This window comes from Brachyistius frenatus, unplaced genomic scaffold (assembly GCF_029030835.1).
Source record: "Brachyistius frenatus isolate BFR_SWC_R1_liver_20210118 unplaced genomic scaffold, ASM2903083v1 Contig_28, whole genome shotgun sequence".
In the NCBI taxonomy this organism is placed as follows: Eukaryota; Metazoa; Chordata; class Actinopteri; family Embiotocidae; genus Brachyistius; species Brachyistius frenatus.
In genome coordinates, this window is record NW_027210627.1 from 761022 (window position 1) to 776917 (window position 15896).

The 15896-nt window shown below is 42.2% G+C and overlaps 1 protein-coding gene across 3 annotated transcripts in view; it reads left to right on the top strand.

Moving 5' to 3' along the window:
* The first annotated feature begins 397 nt into the window (after nt 1–397).
* The window catches only part of LOC138621027 (nck-associated protein 5-like), a 71076-nt gene continuing 55577 nt past the window's right edge, over nt 398–15896 (top strand). For all 3 annotated transcript variants that reach the window (XM_069698757.1, XM_069698758.1, XM_069698759.1), the window contains exon 1: nt 398–4507. The gene's annotated coding sequence lies outside the window, so the exon portion shown is untranslated. The remainder of the gene's footprint in view (nt 4508–15896) is intronic.

Consider the following 15896-nt stretch of genomic DNA (forward strand, 5'->3'; position numbering starts at 1 on the left):
TTGACACCCAGGACATCGCCGTGGGCCGCAGCATTGCCGCGGCCATCAGGGAGTCGAGCCCCGGCGGCCTGCCCGGCGTGCAGGTGCTGGCTCTGCCCCATGAGGGTGCCGTGGAGATCGCTTGTAACGTTGAGAGCGTGAAGGGAAACGCGCCCGGTCACCTGGCCGCAGGTGAACCGTGGCCGTCTTTCAGTGTCGGCGGTCAGCCGTACTGCCACGCTCCGGCTTCCCTCATCGCGGCGAGGGTGGCCGAGCTGGCGGGGAGGCGGGGGGTCGGCGCCGCGAGCGCCGCCCTGGTGGGGTTCACCCCCCTCGAGTGCCGGGGCTTAGCGGAGTTGGCGCTGTCTCAAGGGATTGCAGAGTTCTGGAAAGAGCAGCGCAGGCTCCGCATGTGAAAACAAATCCTCACCAAAAACCAGGGAACCCTCAAATATAAGAACATAATCTGTGACTTCAGTCACCGTCAGAACGGACTGTTTACGAAGCCCTTGACGCCTTCGGTAGCTAACGCTAACCCGGTCATTGCAACAGGGTCCAAGAGTGGCAGATTTAACAACAGTCGGCCTCATGTTTAAATCAGTGGGTCTTACATTTCACAGACGAAAGCTAAAGTGGGTTTAGCCTTTTTTGCCAACTGTTACGAACAGATTTATTGGATGTAGTTGGCGAGAGTTAGCAATTTAACTAACACCAACTTTGCAAATTGAAAACATCTCCAGCTAATTTCTTTGTGTTTCTAGCTGAGCACCTTTAAAACAAGAAGTCCGTTGAACATCTTAAACGTACACGTCAACCGTCTACTGTTGGTAGACTTGAGCATTCTCACTGGGAAATAACCCGTGTAGAAAACAGGGGGAATATCAAACTGAAAATTATTCAGGAATGAATGTAATTAAAACTTATCCCTTTTCATATAACCCAGTTTCTAAACAGACATTGTATGCATTTTGGCATACAATTAACTAATTAGCTGTACATGCTAAGGACTACTGTAGCTACTTTTTAGCAAACAGGTAATTTAAATATTAAATTCATTCAAAACTCGAGTAACTGGAACCAATAACCGGTTTAATGATGATATTTAGTTATAAAATTCATTGTTATGACTTTATTCTAAGAGATTTCATTTGAATTTCTGAACGAACTGTGAGTGATAACTTTTTTTTGTACTAAAAATATCACATTAAATAAGTATTTCTCAATTAGATGTTTTCCTCGGTATTTTTTTTTCCATGTGGGCAGATCCAGTTAAACTGCAGAAAATGTTTCCACATCCAGTGTCCCACACCCGTCTGCTCAGTGCCGTCCTAATTCAACACTTGCAGTAAAACAGATTTGTGGTTTGTTCATTCTGAATTCCTTCTGAACGCAGCCAAGAACAAAACAATAACTCCCCGCCCGTCGTCCTCCAGCGTTTAAACACGAGACATCTCTTGTCTCATGTATGCGTGTCATTTCCTGTTTGGAGCAGATGGGACACTTGTGTTTACTGATGAGCCTCTGCTGATGAGTCTTTTCCCATCGTTTTTTTTTTTTTTTTTTTTTTAAACCATCCGCCTTTCCATGCATGACACTGTGGGAGAGTCACCATCTGTGTGAGAAACAGCTATTTTTATCACAACTCATGGGCTGAATCTCAGAGACATCCAGCGCGCTGGCAGCGTTTCCATGAGCATGTTATCGTCAACTATTTTTTATTTAATAGCTGCTCACCGTTTAGTTTCCAACGTTTTCTTGTAGATTCTATACACTGCTTCTGATGCACAGGATTAACCACTTAATAACACGGAGGCGAATTTGGCCAGAGGACAGGTCAAGAATGAACTAGAGCGAGATGATTCCACTCATTTCTTATATAACGCCAGCGTAAAGCATTGAATAACACCGCGTTCATGGAGTCAGGACGTATAGATTTGAGTCATTTGGTAATAATAACTTGGGACTGTGTTGCGTAAAGAAACAATTAGAAAAAAAAAGGCAGAAATGTCCTCTGAGATGATGCTTAGTTTCATGTCATAATGAGAGCATTCTTAGAGCTAATCTACGCACATCGCGGGTGCTAATCTGTTGTGCTTCACGCAAAAACCGAGCTGTGATTCAGGAAATCTCGCAGTGAGATTGTTATGAATTTACTATGCTCTCGTTAAGTTGTGTAAAATTTTTTTTTTTTTTGCATTTTTCTGCATCTGACGTTACGTAAAGACGCCCTTTGAGGCAAGAAGCGGTGCGATTTCCATCGTACGATGTGCTCTTCTTTGGGTGACGCGCTCCGACTGCGTGAACGTTCACCTCTTTGTATGTCATCCAGCTGAGGCTCTTAGTCACACAAGCAACGCAGCCGTGCAGCTTCATTTCACACGTACGTACACAAATCTCTCCCTTCGACACACACACACACACACACTCTTCTTTCTGCTATCTTCTTCTTCTTCTCTTCTTCATCTAGACTCGCAAGCATTTACTCTATGGATGTTACACACACACACGCACACACACACACATACACTCAGCCTGCCAGGCTTGGGAGCATCAAGGCCTAATCTAGGTCACAGCATAAGCCCAGAGGTATCCTGGTCTCACACACACACACACACACGTGTACACGCATGTTCTTAAATTTGCAGGCCAAAAAAAAAAAAAAAAAATCACGTCTGCCATTTAAAATCCTTTTTGACTCGACTGATTTTCGCTCAGCGAACAGTAACCAAAAGAGAAAAGAAAGATTTTCATTTTGACAGTAGACACACCTCACTTCCCAGGAAAACAAAGACTATAAATAAAACCAGTGAATTTCATACACCCCCCCCCCCACCCCCCTCTCACTCCTCATCATCATCTTCTCCCTCTCTCTTATAACCTCATTGGTGAGTCTAATAGCTCTTACGATTGTCACAAGGCCATCATTTCCTTGATTAAGTGCACTTCCTGCTGCAGACTGAGTCAACATCCATTTAAGAGACACTTTGCCACTGAAGCCTGAACTAATTCAATTCTATTTGTCTTTTTGGAGTGGGCACGTGTGTGTAATGTGCTTGAAATAAAGACGCATCCCGCTGCATGCTGCTGCAGTTTATGTGCATCTCTGCTGCAGGAGCACCACAGGACGCCTTTTGATATGACTTGGCCTGACAGCGTATCATCCGAGATGCAGCCGCGTGTCACAGCACAGAAATAGAGGAGCTTATTTCTTTACATCAGTCCTCAGCCTTCTATAAATATTCCAAAGCTCTCTCTTCTCTCTCCGTTTCTTCTTTTCTTTCTGGCTGCTTTCTCTGTTCTCCCCCTCCCTCCTTCTCTCCCCTCTCCCCCCTTTCACTGTTTCTCCATTTTTTTTTTTTTTCCCTACACACTCTCTGTCTCCCACATCTTCCCTTTCCCCTCTGCTCCTGTCGCACAATATATATATATATAAAAAAAATGTGCCTCTTGTCTGACTAGAAAGAGGCAGCGGCAGGAACAAAAACACCCTTGTGCTGCATGTAATTTCTGAGCCTGTCGGGTTTGTTTTTCTCTCTTCTCTCAGTCCTGCGGGGCTATTTAGTAAAATGACGGGGGATTTTTTTTTATCACATCACATTTAGAAATTTCCTTCTCTTTACCACGCAGATTTCCACCAATCAAGCACGGCGTGATGGTTAATGACATCCATTAATCTCATCTGTGACCGCTCAGTGTGTTTGACTCGCAAATAGGAACGAAAGAGAGAGAAAAAAAAAGGAGGCCGATCCGATTTTATCTGCCGACAACAGCCAGTTAGACGCTGCTGCGCTCCCAAAATGCGAGCGCACGGTGCCATCCTCCCCTAACCTATCAGTGTGAGAAGTAAGCGTGCCACCTATGAAGTCAGCAGTCCCCAACCCCCACCCTGAACACATGTTCAACATCCTCTGGGCACAGGCTGAGCACAGCACTGAGACACAGCTGAGAATTAGAGGCAGAGACCGAGAGAGAGAGAGAGAGCAGTGAAGTGGAAACATGGGTGAGCATCAGAGAAAGACAGAAATAGAGAGATAAAGCAGTGAATTGGGCAGAGACGAGGGGTGGAGGAGGAGAAATAAAGAGACGGTCTTTCGCGTTGAGACGGCGGTGCCTCGTGCGGACGAGGTTCTCTTCTCGTAGCAGGAAAGCTCTCGTCGTGTGTGGATGTGAGAACCTCGTGGATTTGCTCCTTTCCGAGTCTCGGTGGAATTCATCACATCTGGAGCCGAAGCAGTTGCCGACGGAGGATGCGACCGTGGCTGGACGCTGGGATCCATGTGGGCCTGTGACGTCTGCGCTCCCCCTCAGCGGCTACCTTCTCTCTCCCCCTCACCCCTCCCTCCTCCATAAGGATGGCTCCAGCGGCAATGACCCAGATTGTGGAGTCGTGGCTCTTCGCTGCACGCTGCTCCTCGGGTGGTCTGCCGATGTGATGCGGACGAGGCGTGCTCCACACCTCGACGGAGACCGCTCAGCCCGCTGCCTCCGCTGACATCTGTCTCCGTGGATACGCGCAGCAACGAGCAGGGTAAGGATGCGCCGCTCTGACCTGCACGCTCAAATGTCACGCTGATGGGATCCGTGTGTGTTGGTCCGCGTGTTGTGTAAACACAGTCAGCACAACCTCGTAGATCCTATTTCTGTTTTTCTCACACACGTGCCGGCTTCTTCTCCTTGAAATGATGTTTACAATTTGCTTCTCTGAGGTTTTAAACAGACCCATAACATGGCTGTGGTGATGGACTGAATGCCATATTGTTTGCTTGCACTGTGCAGACTGGCCGCATGTATAATGTATGACCTGGGAGGTATCATGGCGAGCAACAAGTAACTGCGCTTCCCCCTAAGTACCAAGAAAAGTAGGCTGGGATGGCACAGGCAGAGAAGACCTGGATAAATAATATATTTAAGTCCTTTTGGTTTCTGAAAGCATTTGTCTCCACTCCGAGGGAATGACGGACACGGAGCAAAGCTATTTGTTCTCGTTTCTGGGAAAGAAGTGATTTTATTGGGCTGGATTCCAACTCTAAACCAGTCTGATGAAGTCAAATTAAACCGAGTCAGCTTCTCCTCAGTCTGGTCAGCGTAGTTCAGATCAGGTCAGCGGAGTTCAGTCCGATCGAATTTCATTCAGCATCCTTGTTGTTGAGTCGAGAAGACACGTCACAGAATCAGCACGTCCTCGGCCACCAAACGAAGAAGTGTTATTTGATCAGAGGTCAGAAACTCTGATCAGAGACGAAACAGAGGCCAGCAGATCAGCGAAGATCAACTATGTCGTATGATGGTGAGTGTTGGAGGCTGAGTTCTGTCGTTGCGATTCCATATTTCACTTCTTTTTTCTTTTTTTTTTTTTTTATCCCACTGGAAGCTGCTTAATTAGCCGGGACCCCTGAGACCGACCTTTCTAATTCCGGCAGCTGTATTTAACTGAATATCTACATTTATCACAGTGGGCCGTAAAGCTGCTGAAAGCAAGCTTGCTTTATACGAATTACGCACAATCCTATCAGTGTTGCTGCCTGTCAGGCTCACACTAATACATTTATACTTCTGTTAAGTCAACTACATCTTGCATGGTATTTAAAGCAGATATAATCAGTCCGTTATTGTTTTAACTTTTAAAGATTCATTTTTCTACATTTGTTTTCTTTTATCTTGGCTGTCAGTGCAAAAAGCTCCAGGACATGTGGAGAGAGATGGATATGACATGCAACAAAAGTCCCCCAGCCGGGAGCTGAACCGTGGACATTGCACTGATGCGCCCTGTAAACTAAATTCTATCAATAGCAATGTATTGATGGCAATGTGACTTGTAGGGATGAAACTACAGGGAATGATCGCTTCAATTTGCGGCTCCTCTTGGCTTTAAGAAATTTTACAGGCAGCAAACCCACTGTTCACTTCCTGCTTCGTACCGAATAGCAAACAAACGCAGTTAGCGACGAGCTGGTGAAGGTAGTGGTTGTTTAGCAGCTAAAGAGACAGATATTTTCTTCAGGAAGTTGGTAGCAACCAAAAACAGCTAAAAGACAAAGTTAAATATACAACTGTGTGCTAACCGTATCAGCTGAAAAGATAGGTCAGTTTATTGTTCGCAACTTGTTTACACTGCCCCAAAGTGACTTAAAAATCTGTTAATGCTGTTCCCCAAAAATACAAAACACCTCACTCTCTATTACTATCATCAACAATCTGACCATGTCATGATTGCCATCTTAAAGCTGGTAGCCACTAATCAATGCTACAGATGTTCAGATCGTACATCGTACTGTAGCTCGCATGGTTCCACCCAAATACTGCTCACAGCTTTAGTCTTCGCTGTGATTAATGTTTGGAAACCCTTTTCGCATTGCAGAGGACCAGGAGTCTCCAACCGGTAGATCGCAATCTACCCGGTAGATCAAGGGACAAAAGGAAAAGGAAAAAAGGTCGGAGACCCCTGAGGCAGACCAATCAGCGACCAGTCGGGGAGGCCAAGTTTGATTATGTTGAAGTGGTTTCAGTTTCGGCAACATCGATAGAGTTTAGGCACCCAACAGCCGGTATATGGTAATCAATGCCGATTGGTTAAAGGCTTCTCAAATTGTTTCAAAAATAACCAGAAGTCTACACCTTTTAGGATGGAACGACTGGAGGCCACCTTTGACTGACATTTGTTTTTTTTTGTTGGTCGAAATTCTCCTACATCGGTCACGTCTTGTCATGTCAAGCATACTCTAGCATCTCCTAACGTGTCTATATACCATCAAATGATTGGTGTTAGCAAAATATTTCAATACTTTAAGCAATACTTAATCAGTTTGATGGGGTTTGACTTCACTTATCTCCTCAACATGGTGCGATAATTTCAATCGCCTCCTTTAAGAGGAAAAGACATCTGAAAAGTGTTATGGTAGCAACATGGCTGACCTGACCTCGATGTAGAAAAAACCTTTAAACAGGAAGGGATGTATAGTAGCTCTGGGCAAGGGGATAACCATTGTTTGTTGCTGCATCTATTCCATGTTTGGTGCATTGAAGCAGATAGTCTAATGCATTCAATTGGTAGACTGGATGTGGGCATTGTGGAGACACATTAAAGGGGTCAGCATTCGCCTAAAGGTTACAGAAAGGTTTTGACAGGAGAGGCTATCGTAGGACGAAAACGGGGCGAGAAGCGAGTAATGCTCTGTTCGAGAAGTCATCGCCTTAGACCGGCAGTAATCAACAGCTTTGAAATTATAATAATAATGAAATAAGAAAAAAATCAGTTTATTTCTTGCTCACTGTGGACAGTGGTTCTGTCCAGGTAAACATATTAAAGATATTCTTAAGATTTTCTGTTTTCTTAAAAGTTGGTGGAGATGAAAGGAGAGTTTTCAATCAGCTAACCAGAACCTCCTAAGGAATTATATTTTTTGCTCGATGTCTTCAGCTTTATTCAGACTGCAGAGAGGTCAGATTAGTTTCTTAAATGGGATGTTTAGGACAGACTGTCCACACTGTTATTTGCAAGTGAGCGGATCAGATTTGGTGTGTCCAGACGTCGTCAACCAACGCTGGTGACGCGGTTTTCCAACGTGGAAGCAAAGTGCCAACCGGCAACTTATTTCAGCATCTGTCCACTGACTGTTGTTGTCGTTGTCTACACAAATCCAATCGTAGCCATGAGAGCGCCCGGACTGAGACGCATCGGTAGAAATCTAAGTGAAATTTCATTTCTGACCACCTCCAAATGTGTGAATCACGTGTGTTTTGCAGTTCGGACCTCTAAAAATCCATCCGGTTGCAATCTGGATATGATCAAATTGGATTTGCTGTGAACAAGGCTTTTGTGTTTGCTAGCATTAGCTATCTCATAAGCAGATAATGTGTTGGCTGCCTGTCAACTTGTTTTAATGTTTTGGTGCGTCCATGTGGAAAACGATTCATGAATACAGCCGACAATAATAGTGTGGTTGGGTCATATTTTACAGCCGTATGCATGTGACGTGCGAGGAGATGTGATGTTATCCCCCATGTGAGGTTCCTCCACCGAGATGGTTTGTCAAGTTACAGCTGTGTTGTTTACCTACCGCAATTCTTTACTTTCACACTTACAAATGCACCATCGTCATCGTATGTTTGAACATGCTGAGAGATGTCAGTTGTAAACAGCTGTGTTTATTGCCACCTCTGGTTAGTCTCACGTAGCCCAAACTATCTCCGCCACCAGGTGCAGGTGCTGGAGAAAGGTCAGGCGTGCCCATATAGCGTTCTGGTTTCAGGGAAAAATGCTCGAGCTTGTTTGTATTTCTTTAAACCCATCACACTAAGCCTAGCGTGCAGTGACAGTTCTCCTGCAAAGTAGTGAAGGTGGAACATTTGCATGTGGAGGCGAGCCCTGGCATTAAAATGGCCAAATCCCCATAAAACACCAAAGAGAACACAGCAGGCCCGCCTTGTTGCAGAATACAAATCTACATGAAAACTTGCCATTTTCAGCCTGTAGGTTGCTGCTCGGAGGTTGATGTTGTTGTTTCCTGTTGCTAAGGGGATTATAGAAATGGTAACGCACAGAACTCCTCTGAAGGGGGAGAGAATGTGATCAATGGCAGGTTTATACCAACATCCTCCACCCGGGGAGTCCGGCTGAATCCTGGCCAACCTCACTATCAGTCAATACCTTTATCACAGAGGGCCTTTTGTTATGTCAGAGAGGGATAATCACAGGTGTAATTCATACAATTAATGATGGCAAGCTTTGCTGCTTCATGCTGCGTTCAAACGGAACTCATGAGCTCCTGGTTACAACGTGGGAAGTCGTGTGCACCGTTTGTTTGGCATTCAAGTGGTTAACGCCACAGAGGCTCACTATTTAGCGAGCTAACAGGAGGGTAACGTAATGCAGGAAATGCAGAGGCACAGAGGGGAAAGATGAGGCCGTTGGGAAGATCAACATTTTCCTCTCATGGAGGCTATTATCTAAGTTATGAAGACAAACTCTACATGACTAAAATTACAATATATTAGCTTAACATCCAACGCAAAATTAACTTTCATGGCCTCTGATGTTTCCGTCAGAAAACAAGTCACAACTCGTAAACTTGGGGCTGATACAGAATTTAGAGTTCTGACGTCCTTTATACCACAAGAGGGCGCCGTTCATATGGACTCTTCTTGTGTACATGGTAAATACGACCCCATTTGAACGCAGCATCAGTTTCAGGTTTAAGCTTTGTGTTCATGCTGGTTCACTGTCGGTCACAAAGTTTGGACTTACTGGGACAATCTAAGATGTTGTTAGTGACGCCCAACTTTTTGGGCTCTGTTAAGTGTTTTTTTTTTTGGCAACTTGGTGGAAGAAAAAGTATAAAACAAGCTAATAAACACTAACCTGACAAAATACGTCATTTTTTTCCTTGCTTGGTTGTGCTTGGTCGGGTGTTTTGTTGACCCGCTGATACACCCCAACCTCCTCAACATGCCAATGTTGTCACTACATAATGTCCCCTGCTTCACTGCTGCTACTCTCGTGAGTCCTACGTGTGCTAGAGAGCTTTGACACTTTAACTTAAGCATACTTTGTTGTTTTGGGATTTTCTCTTAACTACTGATGATAATGTTCTTCTTGGATGGATATCAACATTTTTGATGAGTGCAACTTTTCCTCTATTTCCTCTACATATTTGATGAATTTATCTGTATTCAAAAGGTATGGTCAAACTGCTGTCTTAAGAGATTTCCTAAAAGGACACTAGAAATAGACATAAAAGGTTTGCCACTAATACATTTACTGGTAAATTAAATCAGTTATGACCTCTTCTATCACATATGGGCTTAAAGGAAGTGCTCAGCAGAGCTTAGAAACAGCATATTGGCTGAGCTGAATCATTCCCTGAATAAATAAAAATTAAAATAAAAAGAATCTGTAATAATAAATAGCTCCTCATCAAAGATTGAAGTTGACTTTGCTGCAGAATCAGATTAGAGGCTGGGAACGACAGAATGGAAACAGCATTACTGTGCGTTAGAACCTTTGCTGCATCAAGGACGCATAAAAAATAGCTTTGTTCTAAAAATATCTCAACCAAGGACTATTTTTGGAATAAAAGGAGAGAGATGCATAAAATTTCCATGTTTACCAGACAAATTAAAATCCCCTCAAATACTCCTCTGAATTCGATGGCTTCATTACTTTGATATTTTGGTTTTTCTGGACATTTCTGCATGTCTATGTACGTTACAACCTTACAGGGGTGTAAGATATTTGTTAAAAGCACTTAAGTGGTTGCTTATAATATTAGTGATTGCAGTTACCTTTAATACGGTAGTATTTATTGTTATCTTTTATGTGTGTCTTTTATGAGTGTTTTTGGATTGTGTGAAAGATGTTCGAGCTGATATTGCAGTTTATGTGTTCAGTCTCTGTGCTGCGTACATTCTTAGTTATTGAACCGTATTGGACCTCTTGGGGATAACACTCGTGGTCTGTCGGTCGTTCAGTCCACCATTATGGTCCTGACTGAAATATCTCAGCAGCTATTAGATGGAGTGCCGGGAAATGTCATACAAACATTGAAGGTCCCGATGGACTCTTCTGACCTCTATGATCCTGGCTGACGTTTCCTCTATTGCCAAAATGGCATCTGTTGGATTTATTGTCATGAAATTGATTGCTACAGATGCTTAATTTGGTCCCGTGACAAAATTTGCACTGTGACATTTTTTAAGATGAAATCAGATTGTGTACAAACAAACATTCATGTTCCCAATCAGTGACTCAGATTTGTCGTCTCTTGAACCACCAGAATGTTTTTATTACTGAAATACCTCCACAGCAGATGGACGGATTGCTTGAAATGTGTTCATGTTGGCTCTTTGGTTTATGAACAAATAGCTATAGCAATACATTTTCAACATTATCGGATGGAGGCTTCAAATGAGCCCACTGGGTTTTTGCCTCTCCCTGCCCTGCACTGAATTTTCTTTTTTTTATTTTGCTAAATAAATCAAATCAAATAAATAGCTGCAGAAATCTCCAGCAGCCTTTGTGTTTTGTGCTAATTAGCCCATATTAACATGCTAAACTGCAACACTAAGATGGTGAACATGGTTATACCTGTAATTGAAACATACATTGTTATTATGAGTATGACAATGTGATTATTTATCTGAAAAGTACAGCCTCTCTGAGGGGCCAAAAAATGTATCTGTATGGAAGGTGATGGACAAAATAAAAAAAAACTTGCTTTGTCAAATTACATTTGAAAATTAATTGATAAGACGTAAGCCAATGTCATTTAATAGGAAAGCTTACCATCCGTATTCTGTACATTGTGTTTTCCTATTAATACATCCTACTCAAGTGTTTTTATAGACCCACATAATTTACATTTGGTAGTCATTACAGTCAGGATTATCCAGCATCTAAAAATAAAGAGAGTAAGCACAAGCTTGAATCAAGCTAAAAAAAAAAAACATTACCTTTGGGCTGCTCTGATTTTGACCATCAGTCCTGTTCTATTCATGCTTTCAAATGCAATGAAAACAGAGGGAACCACAATGGAAAAGAGGCTCCTAGTTTTGTATTGAACTAATTGCTGTTGTTTAAAAATGGTCAAATTTTACAGAGCAAATGTTTTCAGGTTTGCATACATAAGAAATTATAAATGAAACCTGTGGTGCATAATAAATACTAAAATTTCCAACACTTAACAGCTGTATTTAAATTGAATATCTGTGGTGCCATGAACTTAGCTGTCACCTACAGAAAGGAATTAAAGATGGAAATTCAAGATATATTAATATGCTGGCGGTTACCTCTATTTGCACTGATAGGAAGCTAAGAAAGTGAAGGCTAAAAACAATTCATTCCACTGATTATTTAATGGACAAAGTTCAATATTAATCAAGTGCAGGCATGTGTCATGTAAAATGTCGGGTTACCAGCCTTCAAAATCGACATCCCCTGCACTCATTCCCCTGTGCGAGCTGCACGGTACAGTCACCACTATATCAGCAGGATGTGATTTGGGGGAGAAGTATGTGTTCATTTAATACCCAGGGGGAAAAATCTCAGCGACGTCCTGTCCTAATTCATTCCAACATCAATGCCAGAGGCTGAGCTGCTGCCTTGATTATACCAATTTACCCCCCCACCCACCCAGAAGGAAGACATGTAATTACACTATTTACACTGGAGAGCTTTCCTCTCTGAGCGCCCCCCCCCAAGTAAACACACGCTAGCTTTGTTTCCCTTCTGCATCACAGTGACTGGAAGTACAATAAATGTCAAACTGTTTGTCTCAGTGACACTGATGCAGAGAGACATTAACAGCTCTGGTAGCGCATTAGGATATGTACGCACTGCAATAAATGCTCAAATGTGGACTAAATAATGTCATCTAATGGGAGTGCAGTGATCAGTGTGACTACAATATGTTAACTTTTTCAAATAAAAACTGAACTTCCGGGGCCTCTGCCATCTTTTGTAAAAAAAAAAAAAAAAAAACAGTAAGCATGTCACAACTCGTGAACTCGTGAGTTTTCAGAAAATGTCAAGGTCCGAGGTTGTGAATACCACGAGAGGGCGCGTTTGCATCGACTATTCACGCGAGCACAATAAAATGTACCCCATTTGAGGGCAGTGAATTTTACAAGAGGTCTCAGGACACAATCACACCAAACCTCCCTTATTTGTTCATGAAAATGCGACAGCCAGTAACACTTTGTTCCACCTAAATATTCGCCATTTTAACACGTTTGCTTGAGTACAGGTTAAACAAACGAGATATCACGTTTTAGAGATGGAACTTTAGAGCGCTGGCGAGCTTTAGCATTAGCATTTTAATAGTATGCCTTTATCACAAATTATATTTTCAGTAGAAAAGTACATGCGTCTGTAAACACATACCCCCATTGTGAGTGGAAGTCTGCATGAATTGGTGAAACTCACGACTGTTTGTACTTGGTAAAAACAAAACTGTCCTCTGTTGGTCATTGTTTCAGTTGCACACTGGCGAGATCTTGTCCAAAGAACTGCATGACACTGTTTCTATTAACAGGGGAAGTTGTATCGAGACCCTTCAGTGTAATCGGCCTATAATGATACTGTGCACTTACAGTAGCTCGTAGTAGTTTTGGTGTCGTGTATTGTGGAGGGAGCTACAGTGTGTACTTGACATTTTCATACATGGCCAGTGGGCTCGTACGAAAGGTTAATCTGTGGAAACATCACCAGACCAGAGGGACATTTAAAAGATTGCCAAATTAAAAGAAAATGGAGTAGTCACATGCTTTTCCAAACCACCCTCCCGTGAAATCAGGTTTTCACACTTACAAAGAAATTGACATAAACGTTACAGGAAAAACCTCTGACTTTAAATCTGTAACAGAAGCTCGTGCTTCCTCTAATCAGTCAGACAACACTTTTTGAGACCGGCTCGTTTTCATTTAATGAGTGACACCTATTATTTTAGGACTGGCTGTCACATGACACCTTTAAAGGTGCCATGTGACTCAGCTGACACCAGGAGCTGAGGTGTAATCTCGGAAGATTCTATTGAGCAAAATGAATAAAGAACTCCATCTACTGGCCTGCTGCAGAGAAACACATTAATGCTTTGGCTTTTTCTGAAGTAAAACCAAATTAAAGGGAGCGTTTAACAGCAATACATTTATGTTGTTACTTAGGGACATCGAATGTAAACCTTGTATCATGCTATTAAAACTGGAAACCCACGATACCCAAAGGCTTTACATTACAAAGAGGCTGACCGCGGAAACTGTAATTCACTGAGGATATCTGGTATCGAGCGTATAGAAAGGTCAGTGAGAGGCGGTGACAGGTTAAAAAGGCTCTTACAAAGACAATCATTTTGGATCTACACATTCAAAGCCACACAATACCCTGGTTTGAATGGAGAACTTGGTTTGTCTCCATTTTTGTAACTGTGCCTTTGTGTATTGGGTTTTTTTCTCTCTCTCTTTGGAAAACTGGGTCAGTTTAAATGTTACTTGCCACTTAATGTTGAAATGTATGTTAAACTATTAAGAGATTTTAAGATTTTGATGAATAGCTGCATTTGGTTTCTCGTCCGGACATTATGTTTCCTATCATGTGTCTTTACCTGCTCCCATGTACTGGGTGACAGTTCATTGGTCCATACTGGTCATGTGACCACTGACCAACACAGATAAAGAACAGCCCAAAGGCAGCTTATTTGTGGCTGCCCTGACTAAGGCCTTCGAGGCTGAAACATGTTGGCATGAGTTTTTACTATCACTGAATAGCCATGACTGATTAAAGGCTTTTTAATTAATCACCCTCTTGAGTGCCTCAGATTTCTTCAAGTTTTCAACTCAAACTGTTTGATCCCCAAACTGAAGAGCACCAGAGGGACAACAATTCACACCCGAGCAGCACGAAACGCTGACAGTTTTTTGACAGAGTAAACCTGGCATCCTAAAAAAAAAACAGTGTTGCAGCTTCCTTTATTTAAAATAAGGCATTTATAATGCAAAACTTAAACTGATATTTCTAAAATATGAAATCATGTCCAATCTTTTCTCAAGAAGTTCTGAAATTACAGTGTTTCATAAAGACTAGCCACGTGTGGGCTGCATGCTTTTATTTTTAGATTATTTCATGTGAAATTATTCTGTGTGCCGAGCTGAGAGGAATAAAAAGACTCTAAGTGTCACAATATAGAAAACAGCCATTATAATAGGCTTCTTTTTTTTCTTTTTTTTTTTTTTTCCGGACGTGTCATGGTTGGAAGGACAAACGTGGTACTGATAACACTGTACAATACCACGACTGTGCTTTCCCTGTCATGACGTATCATAATGTCTGCTGTAAATATTATCTATATATGTTCTAGATGATAACAGTTTGCTCAGGAGCTAAATCTTACAACACCCTTAGCTATAAAAGCCATAGATGTATGCTGATAAATGAGATAACCTACCATCAAAGCAATCCATGTTATCGGTACCTTTAAACATTAGTAGTTAATGAGTAATGTTTTCTCTTTAGTCCTCTGTTACAGATATAGTCTGGTTATAATTGATATTGTAGTAATTCTGTGTTGACCTTTTGTTGTATATAGTTGTGCGTACAAATAGCCCCGACCAATAATGCTCCAAACTCTACTGAATAATTGTCGTCATGTGCTTTCTTTAGTGGGGTTTTTTTTCTCCAGATTTCACTGAATGTTTACCTTCAGAGAGTCTTTTTGTGCAACTTGATTTTTGAGCATTGCAGATGATAACGTTGTGTGATTTATGTGGCAGTGTTTCACCACAAGGCCCATTCAGTCTGGCATCATGCGCTTCCTGCAGACAGATTTTGCCCGCTCATCATGAAACTGTCAGTGCCTAAATAAGGACTTCTCCACATTAATGACCGAAAAGTTCATCTTAGATAACACTGCAATAAATCAACTTCTGTTTCCAGTGTCTAAAAGAAGCAAACATTCATTGTCTGATTTATGTTTGAATTATGCAGCAGTCCTACATCAAAGTACTGCACTCTGGCAACGATCTGCAAACACCACTAGATGGCAGCCCTGATTTATAATTGAGGTCCTCACTAGGGTCCCTCAAATGTAGATTTCCACCCTGAAGGCCTGAAAAACCTTGGTTGACTTTTTTTGTGGAACATTTACAGGAGCTCAGTTCAAACCCCTCACCTCCTTTTTAGTGTACTTTAAGCAGATTGTCCCTGACTTTGCATCTACAGAAATGAAAATGCTCTAGCTTTGCTCTGGTTGGTTGAAGGACAAACAAGAAACGAATTTCGGATGCAACACGTTCTTTAAAAACAACAATAATGAGAGAGACGGATAGAAAGATGTAAAAACAAGACGTATCCACTCACCCCGTTAATGTTTCCCAGCTCCTCTTAGGGGATCCTGAGGCGTTTCCATGTCACGTGAGATATCGCACAACCT